The sequence below is a fragment of the Dromiciops gliroides genome, chromosome 2 (assembly GCF_019393635.1).
Source record: "Dromiciops gliroides isolate mDroGli1 chromosome 2, mDroGli1.pri, whole genome shotgun sequence".
Lineage (NCBI taxonomy): Eukaryota > Metazoa > Chordata > Mammalia > Microbiotheria > Microbiotheriidae > Dromiciops > Dromiciops gliroides.
The window spans coordinates 593,828,509-593,847,196 of NC_057862.1; the positions used below are offsets into that span (position 1 = coordinate 593,828,509).

General features: G+C 40.8%; 1 long non-coding RNA gene across 1 annotated transcript in view; it reads left to right on the forward strand.

Moving 5' to 3' along the window:
* The window catches only part of LOC122744381, a 51,084-nt gene extending 47,549 nt beyond the window's left edge, over positions 1 to 3,535 (forward strand). Inside the window, exon 3 of the long non-coding RNA XR_006355075.1 lies at positions 3,497 to 3,535. This is a non-coding gene — a long non-coding RNA (uncharacterized LOC122744381). The remainder of the gene's footprint in view (positions 1 to 3,496) is intronic.
* The last annotated feature ends 15,153 nt before the right edge of the window (positions 3,536 to 18,688 follow it).

Consider the following 18,688-nt stretch of genomic DNA (forward strand, 5'->3'; position numbering starts at 1 on the left):
CAGAAATGGGAGGCTCTTTAAGTTGATTGGCTGAGAGCGGTCTCCTGCCAATGCAGCAGCCCATAGCCTCTGAGAACACTCCTTCTTAGGGTTGGCCAAATTCAAATTCAAGATCTAATCACCTCTAAGTGGGCACCCAGTAGTTCCTTATTCACACCCAATTCAAACACTACTACCTCAATCAAGTCAGAGCCCTAGGCTTCTACCAAATTTCATTATCTTAACACATTCCCCCTTTTGTTTCTTCAAGGATCACGGAATGTTTTCTTGATGTAACATAAGAATAGCCCTGGCTAAATGGCACTCATTTCTGTTCCATATCTCTCCTGTATAGCCACCTCCACTTGCCTTTAGAAAATTCTTCTGTCAGTTTTTCTCCCAAGACTAGTGCCATGATGTGTTGTTGCAGATGCACCCCTGAGATAAGATTATAAAGGTCGGAGTCAATGGATTTGGCTGTTTGGGGTATCTGGTGACCAGGGCTTCATTCACCTCAAGCAGGGTGGATGTTGTGGTCATCAATGACCCCACTTTTGACCTCAACTACATGGTTTCAATATGATCCTATTTATTAAAAGTTCATGGGCAGCTAGGTGGCACAGTGGGTAAAGCACTGGCCCTGGATTCAGGAGGACCTGACTTCAAATCCGGCCTCAGACCCTTGATACATACTAGTTGTGTGACCCTGGGCAAGTCACTTAACCCCATTAGCCCCACCAAAAAAAAAAAAAAGTTCATGGGCACTGTCAAGGCTGAGAATGGAAAGCTGATGATCAATGAAAAAGCATGACTATCTTCCAGAAGCATGATCTTACTAATATTAAATACCAAGACACTGGAGCCAAGTATATAATAGAATATACAGGCATATTTACCACCATGGAAAAGGTCAGACCCACTTGAAAGGTGGAGTTAAGTGTATCACTCTATTTTTCTTCTGATGTCCCTATGCTCATGATAGGAGTGAATCATGAGAAATATGATAATTCCCTTAAGATTGTCAGTGATGCCTCTTGCACTACCAACTTCTTGGCCTCCCTGGCCACAGTCTTTCACGTCAATTTTTTTTTTTTTATTTGGCTTGCAGGGCAATGAGGGTTAAGTGATTTGCCCAGGGTCACAGGGTCAAGTGTCTGAGGCTGGATATGAACTCAGGTCCTCCTGATTCCAGGGCCAGTGCTTTATCTACTGTGCCACCTAGCTGCCCTCTACTTTTTTTTTAAATTAAAAAAAAAATTTTCCAGAACAATTTTGGCATTGTGGAAAGACACATGATGATAGTATATGCCATTACTACTACCCAGAAGATGGTAAATGGTCCCTCTGGCAATGAAGGGAAAGCCATGGATCTTTAACCTGAGCCATAAGAGGAGTTCTACCACTAAGGGGCCCAAATCCCCAACCCATTTCCTTATATTCTAGATACCATGCCCTATTCACAGTAATTACCCCCAAAGCTCCCCTTTGTAAGGGCATGGGAAACATAAAATTCTATGTTGTATACCTTCAAAAAAAGTCACCATATTCAGTACAAAAAAAGAAAAGAAATCTCTTTTTTCAAGGTCGTAGGAAACCTGAAGGACCTACAGCTTCCAGGGTAACCTGCTCTAATTAACATGATCTTCCCACATCTCTAAGATTAGAGTATGAATTATAGTCATTTCCCTTTTTTTTTTTTGACAGTTTGACTAAACTGAAAGTTAAGGGAAATTCCACAGATTACTTTTCCTACATTTTAGCAAGACAGTGATAAAAATTTCTCTTGTGGAAAAGACAAAGATATGGGCTAGACTAAAATATTTAGGTTCTTGGCTCTGTGACGTTTACCATTTTTACCAATGCTAAGGTAGGCTTTTCAGATTTGTAAATGAAATGAAGTTAGATGGTATAGCTAATATGATGGATGACAGAGTTAGCAATCAAAAATATATTGAGGGGGCAGCTAGGTGGCACAGTGGATAAAGCACCGGCCCTGGCTTCTGGAGGACCTGAGTTCAAATCCAGCCTCAGACCCTTGACACTTACTAGCTGTGTGACCCTGGGCAAGTCACTTAACCCTCATCGCCCTGCCAAAAAAAGAAGAAGAAGAAGAAACATAGTCAAGGAAAACTACTTTATATATATATATATATATATATATATATATATATATATATATGTATATATATATATATGTATATATATATATATATATATATATATATATATATATATATATATATGTATATATATATATATGTATATATATACATACATATATAAAGAGAGAGAGATAGGCTAGTACAGAGGTGTCAAACACACAAACTGCTGGCCAGCAACACTCCCTACTATAGCCAAAACCAGCTTAAAATAAATTGGAAAATATCTAACAAAATAAATAAAAATACAATAAAACATAGATAATGTTAATATATGGTTTTCTAAGTCAACATGTGGCCTGCTTGGATCTTTATGTATGGTTGACCCATTTCAATCTGAATTTAACACCACTGGACTTGAAAAGCTAATAAAATATAGCTTAATAGGGCTAATTGTAAAATCTTATCTTGAGTTAATAAAAACAACTTAATGGGTATAACATGGGAGGGTTGAGTAGTCAGCAGATTTTTCTGAAAAAGATCTGTGCCTTTTAGTGGACTACAAGATCAGTGTGAAATCAATAGTGTGTCTTGGTGACAAAGAATGGTAATAGCTGACACTGACATAGTACTTTAAGGTTGACAAAACACCAAAAAGGTATCCTTTTTTTGTTTGTGTATGAGCAATGTAACAATCCCATAAAGTAGATATAATTGGTATTATTACCTATAATTTACAGATGAGTAAATCTAGGTTTGGAGAGGTTAAGAGCCTTGCCCCAGGCTATCAACATAGTAAATATTAGAGACAAGATTCAAATTTACACCTTCCTAACTCCAGCTCCAGTATTTTATTCACTATATTAGGTGTTTTCTTATTGCATCCTCAAGCTATGTTGAGAGATAACTCAGTGTAGAGGGAAGTGAGAGTCCCACTCTACTCTGCCCTGAGATAACCATATCTGGAGTATTGTGTTCAGTTCTAGGAGCCATGTTTAAGGAAGGACATTGACAAATGGCGAGTGTCCAGAGGAAGGTGAATAGGATGGTGAAGGGTCTTGAAATCATGTCATATGAGGACAAGTTGAAGAAACTAGGGCTATTTAGCTCGGAGGAAAGAATACCTTGATTGAAGGGGGAGGGGAGTGAACAGTAGTGGTCTTCAAGAATTTTGAGAGAAATGATTATTGAAGTGGGGGATGGGTTTAATTGATCAGATTGATCAGATTGATCATGAGGTGTCCCAAAGAATTATAAGACTCAGTGACTCAGTTTCCCCAGTTTTATTAAAATACTGTGAGGCCACAGGGAGAATCACCCAAAGGAGATAGGTGTCTGTAATAGGGAGAGGAAAAATGGTTATATTTATAGTGAGAAAAGTAGGTCATCTCCTCATTATCTTAATCTCCTCCTTGTAGGAAGTTCACATACTATTTTGGAGTTCCTGGGATCCTAAGACGGTCTCCAAGGTGGGTACCTTTTCCCCTAGGGGTGTGTTTTTGGGGTTTAAACATCATAAGGTGAACCTAAGGACACATTTGGTCTTTCTGCACATGTTCATAAAGACATGCTTAAACTTGTCAGTCTCCAAGGGTCTCTCTGTTTGATATCTCTTTACTTTAAGATCTAGTTTCTAGGTGCAGTTTCCATTTCCTGTCATCTAGGAATATTAATGGCTATTAATGGTTAATGGTCCCTGGTTACCTTCCCTAAGCTTCTGTTAATATTGTTGATTGATGGGGACTGGAACCCTCTATTTGATAAGAACACAAATCTTCGTTTCTCTGTTAACCCTTTTTAGCTACTATTGACAAGGACTTAAGTCTTAGTTTATCTGTTAACCCCTTTTAGCTACTGTTGATTAGAGCTCATATCTTAGGTTATCTGTTAACCCTTTTAGCCTCCTCCATCAATTATTAAATAACTAATTATCAATACTGGGGAGATCCAGGATTTTTCCCTTCCTAGATCCTTATTCTCTACTAGGCCAAGCCAGCATCTGAAGGACATTGTTAATGGATGAGATTGCTCAAATCCCAAGGGTACTTGCCTTTTAACTCTGGGTGGGAGTTACTGCCACATCCAACTAGAGGACCTTACAAAGAATTTAATCTAGGGTGAATTCTGGCTCATTATGCTCTACTTAGCCAGGTCTAAGCAAAGTCGAACCTCCTTTGGTCTAGATTATCCTAGGTGGGATAGTCTAGATAAGAGATGTCTCTTTTTCCAAGACTTGAGTGATGAGTCTTGTCCCACAGTCCTTCATTAGAATAGGCCCACCTTTCATTATCATACTCTTCTTTCTCATTACTTGTTTTTTTGTTTGTTTTTGTTTTTTTAATGAGGCAATTGGGGTTAAGTGACTTGCCCAGGGCCACACAGCTAGTAAGTGTTAAGTGTCTGAGGCTGGATTTGAACTCAGGTACTCCTGACTCCAGGGCTGGTGCTCTATCCACTGTGCCACCTAGCTGCCCTTTCTCATTACTTGTTAATCAATCAGAGTTGATTACCATCCTCAGGAACACTCTTCCAAAGTCATACAAAACACTGAGTGGGTTCCATTAAGGGGTTCTTTGGCATTTGGGATGTAATGATTGGAATAACGCCACCTGCTGGATACTAACTGTAGAAGAGTTCTGCCCATGAAGCAAAGGTCTTTGAGGGCAAGACCAGGAGTCTTTTCTTTGGTATCAGGACGTGACGCGGACTAGTGGGAGGAGGAAGGAAGAGACCGGCGCTCAGTCTGGGGCTCTTTCCGGAGGACGCTGGCGGAGAAGGGAGCTAGAAATGTGCTCTCCCTTTAATAGATAGGAATCTAGGCCTTTCTCTCTCTTTACCAAATTCTTATTCTCCTTAATAAATGCTTAAAAGTCTAACTCTTGCTAAAGCTTATAATTTATTGGCGACCACTCATTAAATATTTTAGACAGACTAGCTAGAATTTTAGCCGTTAACAGGGAGTATCACTGACCCCTTTGATTAATCATGGCTAGCACGATTAATAACATGCTTAATTACCTTTTGGGTAATTATGTCTCTCAAATTTTTTATATATGTGAGATTTGCCAACACCCAAAGGCCCCAACCAGAGGAGATTGATCTAGATTGATTGAATTAAGTGAGACTGACTGAGACTAATGGATTAACCCACTTAAAGTTAATTAAATTGAAACCACGCCTGGTTGGCCCTTAAGAGGGTATTGTTTTTAGAAGCTAAGGATTTTGAACTCAACAGAGACCACAAACAAGTCCAGTGAACCAATGGATTTGGGTGACTCTGAAGGATGGCCTCTTCCAGGGGAGGGAGGCGGGAAGTAGGAAGTGCTGCTGGTTCTCTGGCTTTTTCTATTTCATTGCTGGAACCTTGGGTTGGTGGCAGAGGGGAAGGAGAAGTCAGGCTGAACTCTTAGGGTAGATAGGCTTTGCTATCTTTCTGAACTCCATGTGTTCTCTCTTTACTCTAATAAATTCTTTTTTTTTTTTTGTGAGGCAATTGGGGTTAAGTGACTTGCCCAGGGTCACACAGCTAGTAAGTGTTAAGTGTCTGAGGCCGGATTTGAACTCAGGTACTCCTGAATCCAGGGCTGGTGCTTTATCCACTGAGCCACCTAGCTGCCCCTCTAATAAATTCTTAATGCCAGACTTGTTACTAAGGCTTCTAATTTATAAATAAACCCTAGCTAGTTTTCCCTAAACTGGGAACATAAAAAAAGGTGACCACACATTAGATTTTACTTGTCATATACATCATAATTTTAAGGTTGTCTTGTGGAAGGAATACATTTGTTCTTCTTAGTCTCAGAGGTCAGAACTGGTAGCAATGAAGAGAATTTGAAAATTGAAAAATTGAAAATGATTGATGTAAGGAAAACTTTCCTAGGGATTAGAACTATCCAAAAATGGAATTGGGGGGGGTAGTGGATTCCCCTTTATTAGAAGACTTCAAGCAAAGACTGGATGACCATTTCTTAGCTATGTCATAGAGGTTATTATTTTTCATGTGTGGGTTGGACACATGGCCTCTGAGGGTCCTTCCAATAACCAGAATAGGCATTATCCCAAGATACATGTTTATTTTGCCCTGATTTTATTCTCTTTGTGACTTCCATGAATAAAGAAGACAATATGGCATAGTGCAAAGAGCCCTGAGTTGGGAGCAAGGACAAGCTAATCTTAGTTGTAGCATTATATAACTTTGGGTAAATCACTACACAGGGACTCAGATTCCTCACCTGCAAAGGGTAGGGGCTGGAGGGCAATAATCTTCAACTCTGATACATCGTAAGTTGGTGACAAATTTCCCTGCTAACATCTGTGTGAAAAATCATGCCTTCTGCTCCTACCTGGAAGTAGCCTAGATCTTTGCCATTCCTAGATTGATATGCTAAGAACAACCTGGCATCCAGAGAGAGCTTCATGGGCTTCCCCAAAATTCAGCTCTCAGTTATCCATTTTTTTTTTTTAAGTGAGGCAATTGGGGTTCAGTGACTTGCCCAGGGCCACAGGGCTAGTAAGTGTTAAGTGTCTGAGGCTGGATTTGAACTCAGGTACTCCTGACTCCAGGGCCGGTGCTCTATCCACTGCGCCATCTAGCTGCCCCTCTCAGTTATCCATTGTTAACCTGCAAATTAATGAAATAATCAATATAGGAGAAATAAGGTCTTTAATGGGGCAGAGGAACTATAGCTCACCGTATCCCAAAGCAAGATGCTAGGAATACCCAAAGTTGGGAACTGAGGACAGGGTTTATATGGGGTAACAGAACAAAGGGAACTTAATGTAAATGAACCTTTAACAAAGGGAGCTAGGAGACTACCTTTTAGTTAAGCATAGAAGCTACTTAACTCTAAATAGAAACTACTTAATGTAAATGGACTCTTTTACATAATAATTTGGGAAGGGATAGTTTGTTTGGGAGAGATCCATAAGACAAGAATCTGGAATTGACGAAGATTGGTTTGCCCCAGGCAATTGATTTGCCTGGGAAGGGGGGAGTGGGTGGGGATCAGTCAATTCTCAGTAAATTTGTGGTTATCACCATAAAAATGGGGGAAGGGAGCCCTTGTCATAGAATATAAAAGGATTGGCTTGGGAGCCAATATTTGAGGTATTGTTGTGGAAGACTTCTCAGGAACTTAGAGCCCCATCCTGAAATATCTTTCACTGTGTTGTTACACGTTATTGTTATATGTTGTTGTTCCTAGAGGGACTAGGAGAAATCTTGGCAGTGACTGCTGAGGGCTGTTCTGGGTTTTCTGAGGTTCTTTGTTGAGGCATCAGGCTGAGTAACCATCACATGGGAGCTTCCTGTACCAAACTGTTCTTAAGAAACTATCTAGTGTATTTTTTTTTTGTCCTCAAATCCTTCACCTACACTGTTGCAGTTTCCCCCTGCCCCTTGTGATAATAATTTATTGTGATAGTTTTGTGTTTATTTATGTACACACACATATATAACAGTGGAGTTTTACAAAGAGGTCTGATCTCAAATATACAAACTTACTCCCCTAACACATGGGAAGCATAGACTTTCTCCCCTCTTTGTACCACCTTAGTCTCTGGGTAAGGGCGGCTGTTTTCCAGATCCACCAAATAAAATTATCCCAGGATCCCCTTCTAACTCTGGTATAAGAAGAGGCAGTAGCATTCTTAATCTTCTTGTTGATATAGGAAGGAGAAATACTTTTGGGACACAATAGAATTCAAGGGGAACAGGGCTAGGGTGGACCGGTGAATGGACCTGGCAACTAATCTAGCAGCAAGGTCTGCTCTGTGATTCCCTTGTACTATGGAGTTGGTAGCTTGGTGCCCTTAGCAGTACATAACAGAGATCTGACTGGGCAGATTTATAATAAAACCTGAAATGCATAACTATGTCTCCTAGTTACCATCTTCCCTCTCATCTGAATGGGGAGGAATTTCACTTTCTTCTAAACCAAAAGGATACCTAGTTAATTTAACCTTATCATAATACCATATAAACATTAGCAGGCAGATGGCAAACTTGAATATTAATATACCTTGTTGTTTCTCGTATCAAGTGATCATACATTTAAACTGAACGTACCATTCAGGGGCCAGGTTTCTTGGTCGCCCAGCTGATACCATGGCCAAACAGTGTTAAAACAAAACACCAAACGCTTCTTTTTCAAATCTGTAAAATCAAACTTATCCCAATTTCTCAAGATATACCCAATGGGGAGTCATTAGAGATGCTAGCCTCCTGACCCATCTGTAACCTCCTGGAGGTTACTGACATTGCACCTGCGTCCACGTGAGTGTCACTAAAACAGCAAAGAACCCAATCCAGGGCATTCCCCAGACTGCTGGGTCCTGCTAACAGGGCAATTCCTTTCTTCCCTTTTCAGGAAAAAAAAAAAGGTAAAATCCCTCAGGGTAAATTGCTTGATCCCAGATCAAAGAGAAATACCCCCACTCCCTTTGTTGAGCCAGCTGAACTCTCAAATGAACAAAACCTGAGTACAGGAGGCAAAAGCAAATCCCAAGCTTACCTTAGCAAGATCACCCCCCAACTTTCACAAGAAAAAGAAGAGTTTGAGTCTGGGACTAAAATGTCCTCACACGTTGGGCACCAAATAATGATATGGGCTGAATTTGGGGTCAAATTGATCATGAGTCATCCCAAAAGAATTACAAGACTCAGTGACTCAGTTTCCCAAGTTTTATTGCAATCCTGTGAGTGACCACGGGGAGAGAACCAGAATAGTGGAAAGGTATCTCAAATAGTGAAAGAAAAGACAGTTATATTTATAGTATAGATAAATTGACTTATCAGTCTCATTATAATAATCTCCACCTATGGAAGGTACAAGGGAGGGCCTATCCTAATTTGGAGTTCCTGGGTCCTAAGCCAACCTCTAAGGTGGGTACCTTTTTCAGTGGAGGTGTGTTTCATGGGGTTTATATGTCATAAGGTGAATCTGGGGACAAATTTGGCCTTTTCTGCGCATGTCTCTGATTCCCATGGCTAGTTTCAAAACACCTTCATTTTTCTTTTATTTCTAGTCTAAGTTTCTATAGCCTGTCAATTTTATCACTGTTACATTCTTAGGCCTTCACGGCCTAGCTCCTTCTGTTCCCGTTATGGGTACTGATTTATGTGGGTCCAAGAACCTAGCATCCTGACTTGTAAGTTATCCATGAACTGGGGTCTGACTCTCTTTTAGAGCTAATATCTGAATTAAAGCTTGGGTCTTAGGTTTTCCTGTTAACCCTTTTTTGCCTCCTACATCATGAGGAGGGGAAGGGGCTTAATTTAGCTCTGTTCTCACGGTGCCAGTTTTAAGTCTAAAACCTCCTTTAGTCTCAAGTCCCAGGCTCCTGGCTTCTCAGGCCTTCCATGCTTGCTGAGATGGTTGTACCATCCTGCTTGTAGGTTCAGTTTTTAAAAAGGGACACCATCTTGTTTTTCTATCACCTTCCTTCTTCTCTCTCTCTCTCTCTCTCTCTCTCTCTCTCTCTCTCTCTCTCTCTCTCTCTATATATATATATATATATATATATATATATATATATCTCCAGCCCCTCCCCCACTCCCTGCACTAAACCAGCACTTGTAAAAAAAGAAAGAAAAAAGAATTTCAGCAAAACCACCAGACACATCAAAGGATTTGGATGGAATGTACAATATTCTACTCTTGGGGCACATTTTAAACCTGCTCTTTACCTTCTACTTTAAGAAACAAACACAAACACCTTTCATATTCCTCACACAGACATCGATTAAAAACATAGACACCTATCACATTACTCACCACCCCTGACCTCCCAGGTCTCCTTCCTTCCCACTTTCCCTCCCTTCCATTACACCCAAGATGTCCTCCTAAGAGAACTGGGGGGGGGGGGCTGGTTTCAACCATCACCAGCACTAAATGGCCCTCAGTGCCACCTTAGATGTGATGCTTGTGTTCGTTCCCAGAAGGCTAATCAGCAGTGATCACCGCCCCCCCCCCCCATTTCCCATCCTATGTTGTCTCAAGGGTCTAAAGTCAGACTTCTTTATTGAGACAGTCCACATTAATTGGGTGGGGGTGGGGGGAAGGAAGTGGAGTGGGGCGGGATTCTCCTGGCCCTAGTGAGATCTTTGCTCTTGCTCAGTTGCAAATGCAAGCTTCCATTTCTTAGGAGCACTTAATAGATTGTAAACTCCTTTAGGTCCATAGGACCATAGAACAAGGGTTCTGCTTTATTCATGTTTGTATTTCTCTCAGGCCTTAGCCCAGTGCCTAGCACTTACTAAGTGCTAAATAAATGTTTATGGAAAGAAAGAATGGACATTAACAACCTGGCATTGCTTTTTGATGTTATCATCCTGTTTAGAGACACAGACCTTAACTCTCATCTCAGTTGGAGAAGCAAATCTGGTGCTACAAATTGCTGGGCAATTTGCTGAAAATTTGTCTATAATTTACTGAGAATAGATGTTGATGAATATGAAAGAGATTCAATTAAAAGCAAGCAGATCATGGAGTTTTGGGCTATCCTAAGGACAATAAAAATTATTTGCAGGTGCAAGGATCAATGGATTCACTCTACTTATACTAACTTCTACCCACCTCCTCTCCCATTTCACAGATTATTTCTTCCATTCTGTTGCTTTAATCAAGAGTCCCTGGCATTTTTTTCTAATAGCACCTTCTTTGAGTTTCCTCTATCCATAGTAGTCCTATTAGCATCTTAGCCTTCTAATTTTAGTTTCTATTTTGCATTCTGTGTTGCATGCAGTGAAATATAATTGCTAGATTTAAACAACCTGAGACAGGAGAGAAGTCAGACCCGTACAGTTTGCCTGGGAAATTGGCAAGAATCCCAGATCTGGTTGCTGGCAGCTGATGGCTGTCAGTCTGACAGTGCAGAACAGAAAAGTCTTTCCCGGAAGCACATTTCAGAACTGGATCAGTTCAGGATCCCCTGAACTATACATGCACCCTTCTTCCCTCTCCTGGGCATCGAGGACCCAGGTGCATGATTTTAGACACACCTGTAATCTGGCCCAGTGACAATCCAATGTGACACGGATTACAGAGAGTTTTATTTTCAGTCTGTGTGTGTGTGTGTGTGTGTGTGTGTGTGTGTGTGTGTGTGTGGTTTAAAATGCGGCTGAACAGTCCGATTGGGTTATTGTCTCATTTTGTGGTACTGAACTGGGTCCAATATCCTGTCACGAATCAGGGACATACTTTATCCAGTTGGCAGGCGGCTGGGTTTCACATTAACTGTGGAATTGTGTTCTTGGGAGAGTGTTGATGTCTGAGGCAGGCTGTCCTTCCATTGCAGTCTTGGGCAGAAGTAAGAGAACAGGAGGAAAGGATTTTCAAGGCCCGATGACTATGCGATTCATCTAGTTAACTGCAGTCACTGCAGATATGGAGATCATCAAACTTTTAGCAGAGTAATTTCCTGACTTTGGGGAGCTGTAAAACTCTGTCATCTTTGTTTAGCTCCTGTACTGACCCCTGATTGGTCTGGGTGGCAGATATTTGTGTTTCAAATTAGAGCAAATTACAATTATTTTGGTTTGGAGAATGTAGAAACAAAAGAAGACACCTTAAGGCTTTTAAAAATGGGGCTAGGAATCACTGGTTTGGCATTTGGGGCTGCTTCTGCTTCCCATGGGACAGAAGTGTGCCTGGGGAAGTGTGTGCCTACCTGTCCCTGCTATCCTGACTACATGTGTAACTTGGCTTTCACATGTAGTATTGGTTTTTCACATGTTTTGTGTCCAGTGTGTTTACAGAGAGGGTGATCTTATTTGGACTAGACACAGCAAGCAAAGTCTATAGCGGTTTTGAGTCAATTGCTGTCAATTGTGTTTTCCCTCATCTTGAGTCAATTGCTGTCAATTGTTTTTTTTTCTCTTTCTCATTTTAATTCTGATTTTATTCAAGGTTTGTGACCCATCAATCAACAAATATTTATTTGACACATGTGACAGGCTGTATATGATACAAAGCAGTAAAAGTCACTTTCCAATTTGATCCTATCCCATCCAATCCAATAAATATTGAAGAATTTCTACTATGTGCAAGGCACTATGGTAGAGAGGGGTAGGGGGAGATAAAGATTCCCTTTTACATTTAACGGGTGATATAATAGGTAATTACAAAGTATACAGCAGTATTTATGCATCATACAATTTAACTTTTGGAATTCAACTATATGGACTAGGCAAAAAGCCCAAACCAAACCAAGACCCATGTAAATGATGTAGAGGATTCTGTAGCTATACCATTTTATCCAATGATTATATGGATGCCAAGGAGTGAGTGGAGGCTCAATCTGCACTCTAGCCCATAGTCAGGACCCCTACATTGCACCCTGCCCCTCCGTTTGCAGGGCAGAGGAAGAGGAAGGCAATGAGATATAATTCCACTGTACACGATACATGATAATTTGAGGAGGAGGGAGAGAACAATAATGAATAAAGGGATCACAAATGACTTCCCATGGGAGATAGGGCATGAACTGGGGGATTCTTTCCCCCTCGACAATTAACCCCTATGGACAACCGGAAGACATGGGTTTTAGTGCCTGGTCCTCTTCAATAGTCCAGACCAGAGTGTGTTGTCAATCCAGGGCTTACCCCACCTGTCGTGTGTAGGAGAGAAATCTGGGGTATCACCCCACCTCCTTGTGCTTCTCTCAGGTTTTCTGGGAGTGGGCTGTGATTCTCCCTGAGGTTCCGCCCTTATGTGGGTGGTGTCCCAGATTCTTCTGTTGGCCTAAGGTTTGGCATGAATTTATACAATCAGATTATAGCTCAGCCGCCTTCATCCTACTCCAGGAAAACCCTGCTTCCTCATCCCATCCCTGACATATTTTATTGGAGGTCACTTACCATTCATAAAGATTTATTGTTTCAACCTTTACTCAGAGTTTTAGAACCAAATGAAAACAATCTAACATCCCTTCTGTCAGCATGATCTTCCCCAGAGATGACATCAGCCCCTCCAGTGCCAGGCTGGCTAAACCTCTCTGCCATCACATGACCAATGAGACTTTGTTTGGCCTTCTACTTTTAAACTGCCCCCTACTCCCAGCCCAAGCTGTATGGTGGGGACAGTTACATCTATTTTATATATATATACATGTTTGTATGTATTTATGTATATATGTGTGTATGCATATGTATATATGTGCGTATGCATATATAAATTTATTTATTTATTTAATTTTATTTTTTGGGGGGTGGGGGTGAGGCAATGAGTGACTTGCCCTGGGTCACACAGCTAGTAAGTGTCAAGTATCTGAGGTCAGATTGGAACTCAGGTCCTCCTGAATCCAGGGCTGGTGCTTTACCCACACATCTATGATATTTTGACTCACCTCCCTGTTAGCTCCCCAAGCAGGGTGCTAGCAAGGACGTTTCTATTCATGGCAAAACATCCATGGCAGGTTGGTGTCTAGTCTATTGCATTCACTGCAGTCCTTGGAGTATCCTGAGGGCCTGTCCCAGAGAACAAGAGCAGAATAGGTAGATTGTGCCTGATGCTGGTCTGGAATCTCTGCTTCTCATAGGTATTGTAGGAGCTACTCATTTAATTTGCACACAGGACAAGTGTGAAGAGGAGGGCATAAGTGGCCTGGGTATCCCAGTCCTGTGCAGGTGATGGGAGAAGGAGGACATCAGGTTTTACTAGCACAACACCATTTCCTCTGACTTTCTTCGCATGCATTCAGCCCAGTCCTGTTGAATTACATGTTGTCACTTCCTCTGGCATTACATGGTCATGGGAACTTGGTAGGCCATCTGCCTTTAAATCGCCCCTCCTCCCCCATCCCAGGCTGTACAGTGGGGGAAGAACTCCATCTATGACATTTTAACTTTCCTAAAGCTTGGAGAGATTCTTTTTTTGTTTTTTGCAGGGCAATGAGGGGTAAGTGACTTACCCAGGGTCACACAGCTAGTTAAGTGTCAAGTGTCTGAGGCTAGATTTGAACTCAGGTTCTCCTGAATCCAAGGCCAGTGCTTTATCCACTGCACCATCTAGCTGCCCCTGGAAAGATTCTTAACATAATTTTCCCATCATCATTGGATAGAGCACTAGACCTGGAGTCTGGAAGACCTGAATTCAAATCCAGCCTCAGACCCTTACTAGCTGTGTGATCAGGGCAAATAACTCAACCTCTGTCTGCCTCAATTTCTTCATGTTTAAAATGGGATACCTGCCAGAGCTGTGAGGATGAAATGAAATATTTATAAAATGCTTTGCAAACCTTAAAGAACTATATATATTTTAATTTTTACTATTATTGTTATTAATTCCCTTATTCCAACTGATTCAAAAAATATTTAGGTTCATAGATAAGAGCTAAAAGATCATTTAGTCCTTAATCAGCTAAGGGTTCTTAACCTTTTTTTGTGTCACAGACTCCTTTAGCAGTTTGGTGAAGCCTATGGACCCCTTCCCAGAATGATGTTTTTAAATGCATATATTAAAATGCACAGGATTACAAAGGAAACCAATGATATTGAAATAGATTGATATATTTTTTTAAAGTTCACAGTTCCCAAATTAAGATTCCCCCATCTAGTCCAATGCCTTTATTTTATAGATGAGGAACTGATACCCAGAAACGTTGTAACTTTCCCTGGGTCACATAAATGTCTAGTATATTCAAGGCCCTGTGCTAGGAGCATGGGATACAAAAATGAAATGAGACCCTATTATAATGTGTGCGCATGTGTGTGTGTGTGTGTGTGTGTGTGTGTGTGTGTGTGTGTGTTTCTGTCCCTGTCCTCAAGAAGTTTCTAATCTAATATGAAAGCAAAGGCATGTAGGTTAATACCTGTAATACAAGGGAGAATATGATCAGTGTGTAAGAGAAGCACAAATTCAGTGCTACAACAAGATCTTCTGCCACTCAAGAGACCTGGCAACAGCACCTCTGGGGAGTGATACCTTGCAGAGGCAACCAAAAAGGCAACATTCAACCTCGTTTTCTAATTCTGGGGCAGATTTCCTTTGCACAATCCATTTCCATTCTGACTTTCCAGCCTTATGTCATGTTATTCTCCACACCCTCTACACTTCATCCAAATTCTCAACTCTCTCCCTCTATAACCTGTACTCTCCTGTGGTTCATGAGTCTACCTCTTTGCCTATTTGTTTCCTACTTCAGAGCAAAATTCAAGTTAGATCCTTTCCTGATCCCATTGTCTGTAATCACTCTCCTCCTCCAAACTTGAATATTTTGTTTTACTGCTCTTTCATGCAGTTCTCTCACAGTAAGTGGTGCTGTGGATAGAGTGTTAGACTGGGAGATGGGAAGACCAGAGTTTAAATCCTACCTCAGACACTAGCTGTGAGGTACTGAGAAGGATGCAATCTCTCTCAGCTCTATTTCCTTAATTGTAAAGCAGAACCTAACTCACAAATGAGCTAACATATGCAAAATGCTTTGCAAACATTGAAGCGCTACACAACTGCCAGCTATTGTAGTTAGGAGGTTTTATCATATCTCCCCAAGTCAACAGCGAAACAGAAATGGGGGGGAAATATATATATATATATATATATACATATACACACATATACACACACACACACACACATATATATACACACATATATATCCATAGCCATGTCCATGTCCATATACACATACACATCAACATGTGTCCATACACACATATCTATATATTCATCTATATCTATATCTATATCTATATCTATATCTATATCTATATCTATATCTATATCTATCTATCTATCTATCTATCTATACACACACACCCACATACATACATGACTATATACCTGATGATCCAGATTGAAGGAACTCTTCAATATAACTATAAGATAGCTCAGCTCAGCCAAGAGAGATCTCACTAAAGAGAAAAAATTTCCCTAAATCCTAATGGAGCAAACTGAGGCCAGGGAAATGATGGAGATTTTCAGCTCTTCTCATGTTGATTTCTTCCTGGAATCTTTCTCTCCCTTCAATGACCTGAAGAGAGGTTAACATCGGAAGATCTTCCTTCTTAAACTTGGAAGCCAGGAGAGCCTTAGATCTCTCTCTTCTCCTGCCACTTCCTTCCAGTCCCTCACACAGGTGCAGAACATTGATCTCCATCAATGAGGGAAAAGTCCCATATCAATAGGCTTTGCAGCTCTGGTTACATAAAGAATTTTTTTTTTTAACAATGAATCCTATCAGGGAGCAGCTAGGTGGCATGGTGGATAGAGCACTGGCCCTGGATTCAGGAGGACCTGAATTCAAACCCAGCCTCAGCCACTTGACACTTACTTGCTGTGTGACCCTGGGCAAGTCACTTAACCCGCATTGCCCCATCAAAAACAAAAACAAAAACAAAAATCAATGAATCCTATCCAGAAATAGAACAGGCTACTTTGGGAACTACTTGGGTTATATTGTTAGAGGTGTTCAAACATAGGCTAGATCAATGGTGTCAAATTCAAAGAGAAATGGGGACTACTAGCATACACAAGGATCCCTGTGGGCCATTGACTTAGAAAACCACATATGTTTATATATTTATTTTTTTAAATAAATATGTCAACACATTAAAATCAACTAGGAACTACATCTCAATCTGGTTCAGGTTGCACTTGGGAGTGTGGTGGGTGGTATGTGGCTTTGCAGACAACATGCTTGACACTTCTGGGCTAGATGTTTGCTCACTGGGACAACTATAGAAGGGATTCCTGTTCGGGTGTGGGTTTGGAATAGATGACCTCTAAGATCTCTGCCAACTCTGAGATTCTATACTGGTTATTCCACATTTGGTGCAATGGATCTCTCAGAACTCAAGGATTCAAACAACAACAACAAAAAAAGTTCATTTACTAAAAATGTTCAAATACCCCCCAAAAGAAATAATTTCCAAGGTAGTTAAAAAGTTCAAGAAGTTAAAAGGAGAGAAAAGCTACTGGAAAGGAGATTAGAAATAGTTAATTGGGATCTCATGACCTCCAAACAAAGTCTTAAAACTGTTTTAGGGGCAGCTAGGTGGTGCAGTGGATAGAGCACTGGCCCTGGATTCAGGAGGACCTGAGTTCAAATCTGACCTCAGACACTTGACACTTACTAGCTGTGTGACCCTGGGCAAGTCACTTAACCCCAATTGCCTCACCAAAAAAAACCCCAACTGTTTTAATATTCTCTTTGCCCAAAGGGCCAACACTTGGGTCCTAGATCAATCCTCTTGGGGGCAGAGTTTACCCCAGTTGCCCCAGGTCTCTACCTTTGTTTCCTTGATCACAACAGTCCTGGTGTTTTGGTAGCATGGGGTGTTAACCCATTCCTTCCCACTACTTCTGGTATCCTGGACACAACAGTTAATATAAGGAAGAAGAAAGATGGGCTAGTAGCTTGAGAAGTTAAGTAGATAGAGGGAAGAATGATTTAATTGCTCATGGTTATGCTGATCCATTGTTAGTGGGTCTGCATTCTGTCACCTTCTATTGTCCCACATCCAATTTGTACAGAGGCCAGGGATCCATTGGCAGCAACTTTCAAGACTTCCTTGAAGGCCTTAAGGTGACCTTTTGTAGTACATTAGCTTAATCTAAAACTTTCTGTCTCACTGAATTTAGGCCCATCAAGGGACTGCAACCAAAATGACTAAAATTTAGCAAAACGGAACCTAGAAGTAAAGGTGAAGGAAGCAGGAATTACTGAAGAAGACATATCAGTGATGGAAATTTTGTGCAAAAGCATAGAATAAGAGAATCTTAGAGCTAAAAGCTACCTTATTGTTCACATTGTCCAACCTCCTCATTTTATAGAGAACTGTGAATAAATATTTCTGACATTGTATGCCTCATGCCACACCTATAATCTACCATCCTCTCTACAGAAAGGAGGGAAGTAAAGTTTATTAGTGCTCTGGAGCGGGGCAGCTAGGTGGTGCAGTGGATAAAGCACTGGCTCTGGATTCAGGAGGACCTGAGTTCAAATCCGACCTCAGACACTTTACTAGCTGTGTGACCCTGGGCAAGTCACTTAATCCTCATTGCCCTGCCAAAAAATAAAAAAATATATTAGTGCTCTGGAATAAAAGACTGCTAACCACTGATGAATTTAGGTATAGTCTTACCTGGTGGCAGAGGCTGGTCTTTAACAGACCTCATTTACTCTAATGAATCTTGAAGGACAAACATTTTCAATTATCCTTAAACTTCCACAATTTGTGGGACATGGCTCAGTTGGCAAATTAAGAAGCTATTTGGTGGGGAGCTGAAGGAGATGAATGTGGAAGGGACTGTAGAAACAAATATTTATTAAGCACCTACTATGTGCCTGCCAGACACTATGCCAAGTACTTTACAAATATCATCTCATTTGATCCTCACAACAAGCCTGTGAGGTAAGTACTATTATCACTATCCCCATTTTATAATTGGAAGAAACTGAGGTAAGCTTTCCTTTTCTCTAATAATGCCAGTTAGCTGTTGTGCCCTCTTGTTTCTACTAAAAAGGGGTTAGTAACATTTTGGTGATATTTAGCAGAAATTTTAGGAAGAGAGAATGAAGTCAGTCACTAGGCCTTCACCAGCATGACTGTACTCACTCTGAACTACTTCTGTATCCTGGGGAAGTCAGCACAAGTGGTAGAACCTGTT